Source organism: Haliotis rufescens, unplaced genomic scaffold (genome assembly GCF_023055435.1).
Source record: "Haliotis rufescens isolate VD_foot unplaced genomic scaffold, xgHalRufe1.0.p SCAF_1, whole genome shotgun sequence".
Classification (NCBI taxonomy): Eukaryota; Metazoa; Mollusca; class Gastropoda; order Lepetellida; family Haliotidae; genus Haliotis; species Haliotis rufescens.
Window position 1 is genome coordinate 23,876,714 of NW_025963779.1, and position 6,817 is coordinate 23,883,530.

Sequence of the window (6,817 nt, forward strand, 5' to 3'; positions counted from 1 at the left end):
TGTGTTGGGGATTCTTCTAACCCTGGTGCCCAGTGGGTTTGTCCCACACACCCTCCTAGGTATATATTTTACCATACGTACATCTCCCAGGATACTGGTCGTAGCAGATGAAATAAGGAATTGGGTGGTCAGGCTGTTATTTGGTTGCATAGCGTATCATATCCAAGGGCAGATCCATTATTTTTAAGAGGGAGGGGACCCTCTGGACCCAACCTCTGGATCTGCCTATGATACTCTGATGGGATGTATCTCAATACCAATCACTGGTCCAGATGCCAATATCTGAAGACTGTGGCCATAAAGCTGGAATAATGGGTAGCGAGTGCAGTGTTAAACAACAAATAAACCACATCTTGAAAAAAGTATTGAACAAAGAAATCTTTGATATTAGTTTGTTTATTTGTGTTTGCCGAATTATGTTACTGTGTTCAGAGAGCAACAAGTTCACACAGAAAGGTAGGGAAACAAGGATATCGAGAGCAACTAAACATAATCTATGTCATGTTTGCAAACTGCGGACGTTAACATGGACAAAAGACATGATAAGCATACAATAATAATGTGTATGAGTTGCCCCAGAAAAGACACAAGTAACTCCAGACTGATTCCAGCTGCTCTCTCCATCAACTTCACTTCCATGACCACAAGTTATATACACAGCCGTTAACATTTAGTAGGAAACAACCAGTCGTTTTGTTAATTTATTGGGGAGGTAGGAGGGAAAGATAAGTATTTTCTTCTCTTTTTTTATTTCAGTGCTCAATTATTTTTCCCTCCATAAACCAGTGCTCAATCAAGTCTTTAATATTAATATGAATAACCAACTGTCGTCTTGTCTGCAAGAAAAATGGTGCGTTATGTTTCCCTACAAAATCAAGCATATGCAAAATAATTCAGTAAAAGGACTTGATTATCTTTTTAAGAAACATCACTTTTCTTTTCCCCAAACAAAAACAAAATGGTTGCTCCCTAATTAACACATTTCCGTACATAAGACGATATATAGAAAAATGTAGAATATGGTTACCTTAATCATGTTAATGTGTGATAAGGATACTCAAATAAGAAACATTGACATATATTTGCAAATTTACTGTAAGGGAAGGTATAATCTACAAATGTGTAAACCATTCAATACTGCTTGGTCATAAAAACTAATTTCTTGGAATAAAGGAAACTATTGGATAAATCCATATTTTGATTGGTGACATCCCATTCAACATTCCCTAAGTACCTGATCCAGACAATATTCAGTCCAAACAACCGAGTATTACACAGCACCAATATTATACATCTGCAGACACAGCCTCAACATCCACCAATCCTGAACATAAACTCTTCTGTTACCACAATAACCACAACCTTAATAATTTGCCAGTCAGAGCATGCCCCCGCTCCCAACCTGATCACTAACATGAATTTAGTTCTGTTAATGATCACAACCATGACAACCATATTTACCACTGATTCAGAAACAATCTTACCTGCTACTGCTTCTCTCAAATAACAATTATGTAGTATACTCGTAGACATTATCCGGTCTCAAATAGCAACACAGTATTGACAGTAACAATGTTAACTACCAGTACTCACAGACACTGCAATGTCTTCAATAGCAACACTGTTGCCTGCTGAGACACTGCCCTGTCTCAAATGGCAACAATGTTAACTACTCAGACCCTCCCCTGTCTCAAATAGCAACAATGTTAACTACTCATAGACACTGCCCTACCTCAAATAGCAACAATGTTAACTACTCAGACCCTCCCCTATCTCAAATAGCAACAATGTTAACTACTCAGACCCTCCCCTATCTCAAATAGCAACAATGTTAACTACTCATAGACACTGCCCTGTCTCAAATAGCAACAATGTTAACTACTCATAGACACTGCCCTGTCTCAAATAGCAACAATGTTAACTACTCATAGACACTGCCCTGTCTCAAATAGCACCAATGTTGACTACTCAGACCCTCCCCTATCTCAAATAGCAACAATGTTAACTACTCAGACCCTCCCCTATCTCAAATAGCAACAATGTTAACTACTCATAGATACTCCCCTATCTCAAATAGCAACAATGTTAACTACTCATAGACACTCCCTATCTCAAATAGCAACAATGTTAACTACTCATAGACACTGCCCTGTCTCAAATAGCAACAATGTTAACTACTCATAGACACTGCCCTGTCTCAAATAGCAACAATGTTAACTACTCATAGACACTGCCCTGTCTCAAATAGCACCAATGTTGACTACTCAGACCCTCCCCTATCTCAAATAGCAACAATGTTAACTACTCAGACCCTCCCCTATCTCAAATAGCAACAATGTTAACTACTCATAGATACTCCCCTATCTCAAATAGCAACAATGTTAACTACTCATAGACACTCCCTATCTCAAATAGCAACAATGTTAACTACTCATAGACACTGCCCTGTCTCAAATAGCAACAATGTTAACTACTCATAGACACTGCCCTGTCTCAAATAGCAACAATGTTAACTACTCAGACCCTCCCCTATCTCAAATAGCAACAATGTTAACTACTCAGACCCTCCCCTATCTCAAATAGCAACAATGTTAACTACTCATAGACACTGCCCTGTCTCAAATAGCAACAATGTTAACTACTCATAGACACTGCCCTGTCTCAAATAGCAACAATGTTAACTACTCATAGACACTGCCCTGTCTCAAATAGCAACAATGTTAACTACTCAGACCTTCCCCTATCTGAAATAGCAACACAGTTACCAACACTGAGAGTGCAAAATGTCATCTATTCATGTATGCCACCCTGGCTTAAATAGAAACAGTGTCACCTGGGAGACATCACCCTGCCTCAAAACAAGCTCAGAACAAGAGTGATTTGTTTTCTTTTTGACACTTAGCAGGATTGCAGCTACATCTTCAGTTGGTGCAACTGGAGACAATCAAGTTTGAAATCCCCATCTGACAGACCCTGCTCTCAGCTGACTGTTTAGTATGTTAGCTACATTCAAAGATTATACTGAGAGTGGATGAGTCTGGTTGTACACTGTTCAGTATTAAAGGAATATCACTGACGGGAAATACCACAAACTGGTTCACAACTATCTGTGACATGACAGCAATCTGTAAATAGCCAAGTAGACAATCCAGTGATTGACATCATGAGCATAGTTCCACACAACTGGGATACGATGACATGCATCAGCCACATGAATGAAACCCAATCCCCTAGTCGACTCCCAACAACAAGAACTGATTGCTGGAGACCCGGCTCTTCACAGGGCAGTTCACATCTGACCCATGAGCGGAATCAAACTTGGATCTGTAAGTCAATAATTTAACATTTCCTAGACATTCTAAAACATTCAACAGTTACCTGACTTCAGCTCTACACTGTTTTCCAGTAAACATGGTAAATTTCAGACTTCCATATCCACCCAACTCTTCACAAACACTAAAAATCAACCATTTCAATTTGGAATTATTTTGAACAAAGCAGCAATAGCAAACACGTCAACATTCCACCATGTGATATCTTATGCTGATATCCCACCATACACTACTATTAAAACCTAACTCCCCCTAATCCAGGTTGCGACAGGCAAACGTGATTCATTTGGGACCAGAAAAAGAATTGATGTGATAACAGTTCTGTACAAACAGGAGGGGGTCAATTTTGGTTGTATTCCATATGTTTGTTTGTTTGTTGTTTAATGCTGCAATCAGCAATATTCCAGCTGTATGACGGCGGTTTGTAAATAATCGAGTCTGGACCAGACAATTCAGTGTTTGACATCATGAGCATCGATCCACGCAATTGGGATCGATGACATGCATCAACCTAGTCAGTGAGCCTGACCACCCCATCCCGTAAGTCGCCTCTTATGACCAGCATAGTCACCTTTTATGGCAAGCATGGTATTCCATATGATCTATAATGCCCCCAAAACACAGTGTAAAATCACCCTCAATACTAGAGAGACAATGCAAAATATAGGAAATGACAAATCTGAGTCAAACAAAACATATCCGTGTCTGGATAAAATGTTAGAAAACGATGGATTTGTACTGGAGTTAAGTGATACAGTAAATAAAAGTTCTTAATTATAAGTGGTTTGTTAAATAGTCTAAAAAAATTAAAAACATTACTCTAAGAATAAAATAGAGTTTACATCAGCAGTCATAAAATATAATCTAAACAACCATAGTTAGCAACAGTAAATACTTAAGAATTGACCTTCACTTTGTGTGAGTTCATTGGAGTATGAACCTTCATAGGGTGAGGGCCAAACTGTATGAACATCGGAGCTTGCGTAGTACGTGTGACTTCATGTTTACACTGAAGGCCATACAACAACCAGCTATATCGCGGATTAAAATAGTTCCTCAAAAAGAGAGGTTACATGAGCGTATGGATGCACAACTTGCTCTTCAGAAACATCTTACGCAGCACATGTGTTCAAATCATATCCTCATTAGATGAAAAAGGTCTGTAAAGAGCTACCTCAGTAAGTCAGTCACAATAACAGCGCGTCGTAATACATTTACATCAAGTACAAGACGTCAAAATGGCCGACACGATAAACGTGACGGGAGAGATTTCCGAAGTTGTTAATGAACCTGTGGCGGTAACATGTGTTAGTCATCATTGATCAACTGGCCAATCATTGAAAGGTGATTAAAGATCCGTCAAACAGACACTAGGTAGTAAATTCGTAGATTGCTAGAGACAGTCACTGTCAGCCTAGACACGGATCGAGTCGATACTGAGATAGTTTGGATGTGCATTTCTTCGTTTGTCCATTAGGATGGGCCGTAGCGAGTATATTCGTGAACAATCATGCAGTCACGCTCTCTGACATTTCTCAATGTATACTGAAACACTGAGACCAAGAATAAAGGTTCTAAATGATCAGAAAGAACGCTTATGCATGTTTTCTTGCTAGGGAATTCCCGGGGGTTTCCCCAGGAATGTGGAAGTAGTCCGTCAGTGTTTACGTCATTTCAAGAACACGGTCTCGTGAAAAACGTATGAACGTCAAATTGTGTCGTTCATACACTTATGAACGTCAATTTCGCGGTCACGTGACCGACCTCTCGTCCAATGGAAAAGCCGTATATCGTGTAAACTTCAAATTAAAAAATCATAACATATTGGTTAGTAGGAAGAAATGATAATCAATTGTATCATCACACTGTATCATTCATTGGAGGAGTTAGGTCTTGTTCAAACTGTTGGCATGGCAAGACAATGCGACACGTCAGTCACGCATACAAAAATAACATCTTCCCATGTAAGAACTTCCAGGCAAACCTGTCATCTTTCTCCTACTGAATCTATAAAATACATTTGTTTGTCATACCCAAGCCTGCTACACTGTTTATACACATCCATGAACTAATTCACTGAGCCTCTCTGCCTGGTACTTCCTGACACTGCTAATATAGGTGGTACACAATAGGCTTGGAACTACCACTCATAAACACCTTTCAATGTTAATACTTCACAGTTTTCCTATACTTATATTTGTCACTTGGAACAGATACCAAACAAATACAAATAATAAAACCCAAACAAATCTTTGTAGAATTACTGTATTTTTAAATATTAAACTTCTACTTTATCATGTTTATTAGATTTGTACTGGCTCAGATATAACACAACCCTACTAAATACAAACACAAAGCTGAGATCCCTTGCGTCTATCAAAAAGACCAAAATATAATATATAATCAACTACACTTATCTCCCTTTGCATGATATACATCCAGCTTACAGACCATCACTGCAGGCTCTATGAAGGAGCATCACTGCAGGCTCCATGAAGGACCATCACTACAGGCTTCATGAAGGACCATCACTGCAGACTCCATGAAGGATCATCACTGCAGGCACCATGAAGGACCATCACTACAAGCTCCATGAAGCAGCATCAATACAGGCTCTATGAAGGAGCATCACTGCAGGCTCTATGAAGGAGAATCACTACAGGCTCTATGAAGGACCATCACTGCAGGCTCCACGAAGGACTAGTACTGCAGGCTCCACGAAGGACCAGAACTGCAGGCTCCACGAAGGACCATCACTGCAGACTCCATGAAGGACCATCACTGCAGGCTCCACAAAGGACAATCACTGCAGGCTCCACGAAGGACTAGTACTGCAGGCTCCATGAAGGACCATCACTGCAGGCTCCACAAAGGACAATCACTGCAGGCTCCACGAAGGACTAGTACTGCAGGCTCCATGAAGGACCAGAACTGCACGCTCCACAAAGGACAATCACTGCAGGCTCCATGAAGGACCATCACTGCAGGCTCCATGAAGGACCATCACTGCAGGCTCCATGAAGGAGCATCCCTACAAGCTCCATGAAGCAGCATCAATACAGGCTCCATGAAGGAGCATCCCTACAGGCTCCATGATGGAGCATCACTGTAGACTTCATGAAGGACCATCACTGCAGGCTCCATGATGGAGCATCACTCCAGGCTCTATGAAGCAGCATCAATACAGGCTCTATGAAGGAGCATCCCTACAGGCTCCATGATGGAGCATCACTGCAGGCTCCATGATGGAGCATCACTGTAGACTTCATGAAGGACCACTACAAGTTCCATGAAGCAGCATCAATACAGGCTCTATGAAGAAGCATCACTACAGGCTCCATGAAGGAGCATCACTGCAGGCTCCATGAATGAGCATCACTACAGGCTCTATGAAGGACCACTACAAGCTCCATGAAGCAGCATCAATACAGGCTCTATGAAGGAGCATCACTACAGGCTCAATGATGGAGCATCACTGCAGGCTC